Below are 10,211 nucleotides of genomic sequence, written 5' to 3' on the forward strand. Positions count from 1 at the left end.
TCGAAAGCCACAACAAGATAAAGGTAAACTACTCAATTGCAAAATGGGCATAGGATATGAACAGACACTTAACCAAAGAAGACATTCAGGTGGTGAACAAATGCATGAAAAAAAAAATGTTCAAAATCCCTAGCTTTAAGAGAGATGCAAATCAAAACAACTATGAGGTATCATCTCAACCCAGTAAGAATGGCAAAATTCAACAGAGCAGTATGCAACAAAAGCTGGTGATGTGGTGGAGAAATTGGAACCCTTATTTACTGTTGGTGGGAGTGTAAAATAAATGGTGCAACCACTATGGAAGGCAGTATTGAGTTTTCTCAAAAAGTTGGAAATAGAAACACCATTTGGCCCAGCAATTCCACTACTGTGAATATACCCTAAAAAACCCTAATTGTTACCCAAGCAGATATATGCACACCCATGTTTATTGTGCTTTGTTTACAATAGCAAAGAGTTGGATACAGCCCAAGTGCCCATCCAAAAATGAATAGATAGAGAAGCTGTAGTATAGTCACAAAATGGAGTATTACTCAACACTGAGAGACAGAGAACTCATGAATTATTACATAAAATGAGTGACCATGGAGGACATATGATGAGTGAAATATCTCAGTCACAAAAGCACAAATACTGTATAATGCCGCTGTTCTAGAACAGGACTGATATGGGGGTTTGGGAGAACTAAGAAAAGAGGTTATAAATAATGTACACAGCAATGAAACAGACAAGGGAGAGGACCGTATAAAAGGAACATATGATTGTGTATTATTCGCATGACAAGAGTCCAGAATAAGAGTTGCATAGTAAACTGGGGGGGGGGGCGCTGTACAATGAAAGAATTTTTTTTTCAAAGAAAAAAGCTAACTGACTGGGAGGGAGCACATAGTGGAAAATGTGAAACAATTAATGAATGGAAATCCAAATTTTTTATAAACTTTCAATAAAATTTTAAAAATATATATATATTGGGACTCCCAGAGCACTTGATTTTGTTCATGAGGAAACTGTACCTGGATCAGGACACTATTGTGAAAACAGAGCAAGGGAGCACTGCATGGCTTGGAATTGGGAAAGGAATGCATCAGTTTTGGGAGCTCTGGTGACCTGGTGACCTAGTGGTAAGAACCTGTGCTGCAATCCCAAAGACATGCAGTTCAAATCCACCAGATGCTCCACTGGAGAAGGAGGAGCAATCTCCTCCTGTGCCAATCAGATCCAACGTGATGGCACGCTGCAAGAAAGGTGAGGGGTGAGGAGAGGCGACCAACTATATGCTGAGCAAATTATCCAAGAAACTGGACTCTATCAAGACAAATGTGGCATTCAGAATTGGAGGGAGATTCATCAATAACTTATGTTATACAGATGATACAACATTACTTGCTGAAAGTAAGGAAGACTTGGAACACTTGTAGTAGAAGATCAAGGAATGAAGGCTTCTGTATGGATTGCATCTCATTATCAAGAAAACAAAGATTCTTACCATTGGACAAATAGGCAATATCATAATGGATGGAGAGGAGATTGAAACTATCAATAGCTTCATCTTGCTTGGATCCACAATTAACACCCTTGGCACAAGCAGCCAGAAAGTAAGAAGACACACTGCACTGGGAAAATCTGCAGTTAGGGACCTTTTAAAATCGTTGAGGAATGGTGATGTCAATTTGAGGACTAACGTATGTTTAAGTCAGGCCATAGTCTTTCAGTTACTAACTATGCATCCGGGACCTCAACAATGAATAGGGATGACAGGAAAAGAACTGACATCTTTGAGCTGTGGTGTTAGAGGAGAGCACTGAACATCCCATGAACAGTCAAGAGAACAAAGATATGTTTTGGAGAGGGTGCAGCCGGAGTACTCTTTGGAAGCAAAAACGATGAGACTTCGCCACACATACTTTGGACATATTGCTAGGAGGCACTATTCCTTGGAGAGGGACATGATGTGGGGAAGTGTGGAGGGTTGGCAAAGGAGAGGAAGACCCTTAACTATACAGACTGACATGGTGACTGTTGCAATGGGCTCTTGTGTGTTAGGAAATGTGAGGTTGGTACAGGACAGGTCTGGGTTCAGTTCTTTTGTTCATAGATAGGGTTAATATGAGTTGTACTCAACTTGATGGTATCTAACAACAACACAATGTATATGAATTGTAACACAGAAAACCTATTTCCTCTGTAAAATTTCAATGAAATCACAAATTATTAAGTAAATGAAGTAATAAAGAGAATGTTAACACACTGTCACAGTACAACTAACATTGTTGACCCACTTGTGTGGATAGTGTCAAATTGCATTGTAAACTTCTCCAAAAGCTTGGTTAAATTAAGAAAAAGAAATGGGAGGGGGGAACCCTAGTATAGGGGGTTACTGTAACACTAATGGATCTGTAATACCATCTTCCAAAATGAATGGCAATTTTTTAAATAGAATTGCCTATACCATCATGCTCACAGGCTTACCAATATTCTAGTATAACTAATGTTAGTGCTTTAAGATTATATTGGCTCTTCCTTAATACTTCTTTTAGTTCATTTCCCTTTATTTTGATAGGTCTAGTGTTCAAGGATATCATTCTCAATAATGGCTATATTTCACAATAGCTTCTTCCCCCCCCCCAGGATCCTAAATTGTAAGACAACCTGTATTATTTCTCTGATCTTACTACTCTCAGCAACCATTCCCAAGCTAATGACTTCCACTGAGTTTGTTAATATATTCTCTCCTCCCACTGGCTGTTCTCTAATGCTGCCACTCAATATGACTGCTGCTAATCCCGTAGACACACACACACCAGCCATGTCATTGCCCCTTGTTTATCAGCATGACTCTGCGTATTTAAGACCACCAAGTGAAACTAATTACATGAATGAAATTTTCCGGTAACACAAGAACCAACTTATTTTTGCAGAGAAATCTCCACTTAGAAGTGGAAATAGATGTATATTATTTACGTAAACATTACAGCCCCAGGAAATGTCTGAAAATGAACAGTGATCTACACATGACTGTTTGTTGAAGGAGGAAAGAGAGTCACTCAAATGTGAATTATTTATTGGTATTTTCCTGTTTTGTTTTATTGCGAAATTTCAAAAGAACTAAGTGTGAAGTAGGAGAGAAAGTTGGAGTTTTGTGTTAGAAAACAAAAATAATGTTAAAATTTTATAGAACTAAACAAGTTTATGTAATAAAATATTGCTCACATGTAGGAATTTTGAATGCTGGATTTTATTTGATTATTTAATTTTGTCATATTAAACATAGTGAGCAATGGGTATAACTGATCGATTTTTATTTTATTTTTGCCTGATCAAAGAAAGTCATGGTATTTTTTTTTCTTTTATACTATTTTACTTACAATGAGATACCATCTTACCCAGTAATAGCGGCAAAGTTTAGCAGGTCGATAAGAATGAAATGTTGGAGAGAATGTTAAGAGATAGGAACTCTTATACATTGTTGGTGGGATTGTAAAATGGTGCAACCACTCTGGAAGGCAGTTTAGTATTTCCTCAAGAAGCTGAACATAAAAATTCTATATGACCCAGCTATTTCACTCCTTGGAATATACCCTGAAAAAGTGAGAACTAAGGCACAGAGACTAATACAACAATGTCCATAACAGTGTCATTCACCATAGCAAGAACATGAAAACAGCCCAAAATTCAACCACAATGGTCGAGAAATGACTGAGAAATTATGGAACATTCACACAATTGAATACTAGGCAGCATGCAGGAGCAATGATTTTGTAAATAGTACCTAACTTGGAAGGAACTGGAGAGCACTATACTGAGTGAATTAACTCAATCCCATAAGGACAAATGCTGTATTAAATAGACTTTAAAATATTATTTCCTTAGAAAAGACTTGTGAAGGTATGATTTTTGCTACTTATATTAGTGGACAATGTTCATAATATTCTGTATTAGTATACCTCCTTATTTTTCTCTGAGATAAATAGGAAACAAGTTAAAGACAAGTGGAGGATGATTAAATAGCTACTGCACTAGAAGTAAGGAGTTCTTGTGCCCTGTTGTTATTGTTGTGTGTAGTCAATTTGGAATTCAAAGTATGAAATACCCCATAGAAAGCCAGAAGAACAGATATGTTTTACAAAAAGTACAGCAAGGGTACTTCTTAGAGGCAAAGATGCAGAACCTTTGTTTTCATACTTTGGACATGTAGCTAAGCAAGACTATTACCTGGAAAGTGACATCACACTTGGACAAATAGAAGGCCAATGAAGAAGAGGAAGGCCCCTCAATGAGATGGAGTATCATAGTGAATTTAGCAATGGGTTCTAGTGGGTCAGAGATGACAAGAATGGTGCAGATTAGGGCAGGGTTCAGATCGACTGTTCCTAGGGTCAGTTGAGTCATACTCAACAACACCTAACAACAAATAAATCACAAGGGAGATTATAGATCCTTTATCTGCAGAGCAGCTGGTAGATTTGAACCCCTTGCTTGTGCTACTAACCAAAAGATACGCAGTTAGATTTCATCAACTGCTCCATGAGAGAAAAATGGACAATCTTCTCTTGTGCAATTTATAGCCTCAGAAGAAGTGCTGGAGGACCAACCATGAGTCAGTTCCGACTCAACAGCACATTAACAAATGCTAGAAGGTAGTTTTGGTGCCACAGCCCACAAGGTGTTGCACTGTTAACTTTAAGGCCATGCATCTCTAGCAATAAAACCTACCAGCAACATGTAGAGAGAAAAAAATGAGTAATCTCCTCCTATGTGGATTACTGTCTCAGAAGCACAGTGAAAAGACAGCTATGAGTTTGTTCCCACTCAATCACAATGAATTTGAATTTGGCTGCTCTAAAAGGATCCTTCGGTGACATAAACAGTTAAGTTCTGGAATACAGAGGGTTGATGGTTGAAATCCTCTCAAAAGTGCTTTGGGAGAAAGGTGTGACTATCTGCTTCTGAAAGTTCACAACCTTCAAAATTCTATGGAGTATAATTCTCTTCTAACATACATGAATAAGGAGTTGCACAAGGCTTGAATAACATGTGGCAAGGAATTTACAGGATATCTACCATAAGAATGTATAATGGAAAATTAGTCACTAAGTCTTAAGAGTCCTTTATTATGTTATTGTTATTGGTGGTATGTGCTGTCGAGTTGCTTGTGACTCATAGTGATCCTATGTACAAGAGCCCTAAACTCTGCTCTATCCTGTGCCAAACCTATTGTCTCTGACATACCTACCCCCAATATACCCCCCATTAATTCAGTTACTGAATTAATTCATCTCATCGAGGGTCTTCCTCTCTTGTTCTGTCCCTACACCCTCCCAAATATGATGCCCCCCCCCAAGGACCAGTCCCTCTTTGTAACTTGTCCAAAGTATGCCAGACGAAGCTTCAGAATCTCAGCCTCCAAGGAACAGCCCAGTTTCACCCTCTCTAGGATGACTCTGTTTGTTCTCCTAGTAGTCCATGATATATATTCAACACTCTTGTTGAGCATCACAGCTCAAAGGCATCAATTCTTTTTTTCTATCATCCTTAGTTATTGTCCAGCTCTCTGACATAGCATGCAATTGTGACAATAATGGCCTGGATCAGGTGCACCTTAGACTCCAAACTCATGGTGTTGCTCTTCAATACTCTGGAGCAGTCCCTGACAGCGGACTTGTTTTAATGCAATTCATCTCTTGATTTCCTGGCTGCTGGTATCAAGAGTGTTGATTGTGGAGCCAAGCAAACTAAAACAATCTCAATGTCTTCACAATCCGTAATGATGCTGCCAATTGGCCCTGGGGTAAGAATCCTTGTTTTCTTGATGTTGAGCTTCAATCCATATTAAAGGCATCAGTCCTTGAGCTTCCGCAGCAAGTGCTCCAAGTCCTCCTCTTTTCAGCAAGCAGGGTTGTGTCCCATTGAGTTCAAGCTGACCATAATAGCTAACTCCCCAGCGAATGGTTTTCAGAGGCAGTTAATCACGTGGGAGAAGATTGTCCATCCTTCTCCCTTGGTGTTACTGCTGGACTTGATCTATATGCCTTTGAGATTGCAGTGCAGATTCTTGCCACTAGGCCACCAGAGCTCCCAGCAGCTAACCCTAACCCTAACCCTGTTAACCTAAAGGTTTCCCATCTCTGGTGATTCAAATTTACCAGTGGCTATTCAGGGGAAGCAAAAGTGCACTTAATTCAGGCCATGGACTTTGAAATTACTTGGTGGGCAGTGGCTAAGGACGATAGAAGGAAAATTTATTCTTTTGAGTTGTGATGCTGGAGAAGAATATTGAATATACCATGGACTGCTAGGAGAACAAACAGGTTCAACCTTGAAAGGATGAAGCCAGGCTTGGAGGCAAGGATTCTGAAGCTCCATCTAACATACTTTGGTCATATTGCAATGAGGGACTAGTTCTTGGAGAAGGAACTCATGCTTGGAAGGGTAAAGGGACAGCACAAGTGAGGAAGACCCTGGGTGAGATGGATTGACTCAGCAACAGAGATAATGGGGGTAGGTGTGTCAGAGACAATAAGGTTGGCTCAAGATACAGCAGGCTTCAGAGCTATTATAGGGTCTCTATGAGTCGCAAGCCAATGAACGGCACATAACAACAACATATTGGAAAATAGCTGCTGGGAGCTCTGGTGGCCTAGTGGCAAGAAGCTGCACTACAATCTCAAAGGCATACAGATCAAGTCCAGCAGTATCACCAAGGGAGAAGGATGGACAATCTTCTCCCACGTGGTTAACTGCCTCTGAAAACCATTCGCTGGAGAGTTAGCTATTATGGTCAGTTTGAACTCGTTGGGACACAACAGCAACAATATTCAGGAGAAGGGAAATCTCCCAAATGTAATTTACAGCCTCAGAAACCCTGTGAAGTAAGTCAGAATTCACTTGGCCATACTGACTGAACCTCAGTGAGTAAAGGAGTGAGTGATTCAGGAAGTGAGTTGGTGGTGAGTGAGTGAGCACAGAATATTGCTGAGGTATGTCTGTAAAGTAATTCTGGTGAGAATAACATTTGTGTTTATAGTAGTTTATTGAATATAGAAATAGTCAAGAATTTCTATTACTTACAAAATCATTTCTAATTACTTCATAATTTGAATAATCCATATTTTATCAATAATCCTAACAAAGTTCTTGATAATCTGTTCACAAAATCAGTACCTCTGATTATGGTGTCATTTGTATAAACTACTTCACTACAAATTCTCTAGGGGAGTCTGTGATAAAAAGTGTTTCTTTTCATCTAGTAAAGGCAAATTAGTGATTAAAAGTAGCTGAGATATTTCTTATTTTACTCTATGAAGACCTATTTTGAAGATAGTAAGAAGTAATAAAGATGAGACATGATGAGAAAAGAGTACAAACTCTAATAGAAGAGAAACATAATAACCACTTCATTGATAAATCTCTGATAATTGCAAATGGTTGCCTTTCAATGAGCCATTCTTATGGGGCTCTCAAGAATAAGGTATAAGGTATTATTAAGAGGTCATGTTACTGAGACTGACACCTAATCCTATTGAGAAGCAGGGACAGTCTTCAATAAACTCAATAAATAGGATAACTGTGTGAGAGAAGAGCACTATAAAACTATTTTGTATTTCATTCCAAATGCCCTGTAAGATTAAAAGCAGTTTACACTCTTGTACTCTTAGCCTTGTGTCTGAGAGAAAGCATTTACAGAGGAAAAAGAAAATTTAGATTATTTATTACGTCCCTGGCTTCTCAACATAATTTCTTCATTTAAACTCATAAAGTGAAGATAAAAAGAACTATCCTAAGACTTTTACATATACTGTGAAGCTGTATATAACTGTAATTATTAAAATCCAATTCCCAAGTAATTCACGTAACTTTAAAAACACTATATAGAGATACATTTCTTTTACTTTTCTTTCCAATTTATTTTATATAAAAAATGTTTCTTCATTACTCTTTTCATAGAATGACACTGATGCCTTCCATGGTCATCTTTAATATTGAGAAAGAATATAAACTTTCTAAGCAATAGTCTAAATAGAGATTTAGATGAGAAAATACTATTAGTTTTGTTAATTGTATGATAATTATATACCAGCATCAATCAATTGGATTTGCTTTAGGAAAAACAGGAACAGGACACATAAATTACTGTTTGTTCTAAATCCAATCTCTTATAAATGCCTAGTAACATTTTCAACATGAGATCAACTAGCATATGTTTTTGTTGCTGTTGTTAGGTGCTATTAAGTTGACTAATAATGACCCTATGAAGAACAGATCTGAACTTGGCCCAATTCTGAACCAGCCCCAAGATGTTGTCAGGTGAGGCTAATCCTTAGAAAAGACCATCATGCTGATAAAGAAGGAAAGTCAGAGAAAGGAGGAAGGGTCTAAGTAAGGTGGACTGGCACACTGAATGTAACAGTAGGCTCAAGAACAAAGGAGATCATGAGAGTGACACATTAGCAAATATTCACCAGTAATCATCATAATAGTGCTTCTTTACCTAATTGGTTTTCTCTTACAACTGAGGCTCAAAGAATGTCTGAATAAAAATCTGAAAGCAAAAATAAAATCTTCCCTGGCAAATAAGTTAGCATAAAAATATGCATCTATGCATGACACACATATTCTAAAATAATTCAAACAATATTGTCACCATGATCAAGACAAGCTGGTGGCATGTTCTGACCTTTGCTTCTAATATGAATGTGAGAGCAGAATGTGTCTGTGATTGCTCTTCAGATTTTGTTATTCTGGCCTGAGGCTTCTAAGTAATTATTGGAAATGTTTCAAGTAAATATTTAAGTTGACTATTCTTATCTCACTTGTACATTAGTCTTGTGAAGAAGTTAGCTGCCAAGTCAACAGTTTCAGTGAATTCATCTTCAAGACGAGGGCATTCCAAGTAGCTTACTATAAACATTAGTGAATCTACTCCAAACAATGACCTGCAATAACAGACAAATTCTGAATTGCCCAGTAATACAGGACTTTACAGTAAACTGACCTTCTTTTAAAAATTAACCTTTTAAATGAATGTTTTAGTAATATATAAAAATGATGATTATAGACTGTCTCTTTCAAAAGTAAGGAATACCAATGTTTTAGGGAAAGCCATAAAATGAAAGATAATCTTCACTAAAATAATTTATAGTATAGTGACAGTGGACTCATAGTAATCTTTTATTCATTGGGCTTCCAGGGCTATAAATCTTAAGTGCCCATATTCAGAGAAACTTGATATTTTGGTTAGCACTAAACATTATGGACTACATCATCTTGCTCTTACCCTTTTTCACATTTAATCAATAACCATGATTAATCAACTTACTCTTAAATACTTTATTATATTTAACAAGTTAGAGAACTCTGGTGGTATAGTTTGTGCTGTTAACCCAAAAGTGGCTCCTCCTCAGGTGGTCCAAATCTTCAGCAGTGCTGCTTGAGAAAATGGGCAATTCCCTTGCTTCATGATTTACAGCCTTAGAAAACCTACTACAGGGTCAGCTATAAGACAGTTCTGACTCAATGGCAATGAAATTTTATAACAAGTTCATTGAGATATAATTCACATAATATACAATTCACTCATTCAGTGAATAGTATTCATCAAGTGTACCATTCAAATTTTTAGAATATTCATAAAGTTATTCAACTATCCTCACAATAAAGTTCACAATATTTAATCACTCCTAAAGAAACCCTGAGTCCACTAATGCTTACTCCATATTTATCCCCCCCTGTGCAATTGCCTATGGTCACACAACCACTATTCTTTGTTTCTATATGTGTGCATATTCTGAACTAATCAGGAAAATGAAATCACATAATATGCATGTTGTCTTTTGTCAATGCTTCCTTACAATCGGTGTACTTTTTTGTAAGCTTCTTCAATGTTGTAGATGATATTTTTACCTCCTTTGTATTGCCATATTCTATTTGCAATGTCATTCTATTGTTTGGACTTGTTTGTGTTGTTGTTTATTGCCAGTGAGTTGAACATGACTTCTAGTGATCCTATGAACAAAAGGCTTGAAGCCTTTCTATAACTATCTTCATTTCTTCCAGTTCATAGAGTTTCTATAGACACGTTGTTTAGGGAGTGGAGGACATGCCTGCTTCCAAATCTGTCTTACACTGGGAGCTCCACCAAACTCTGTCCACCATGGGCAGCTGTTAAGGCATTTGCTCCCCAGATTACCTCAGTACACCAAACTGAGAGAAGA

This window comes from Elephantulus edwardii, unplaced genomic scaffold (genome assembly GCF_000299155.1).
Source record: "Elephantulus edwardii isolate Elephantulus edwardi_28Jun2011 unplaced genomic scaffold, EleEdw1.0 scaffold00073, whole genome shotgun sequence".
NCBI classification, from domain to species: Eukaryota; Metazoa; Chordata; class Mammalia; order Macroscelidea; family Macroscelididae; genus Elephantulus; species Elephantulus edwardii.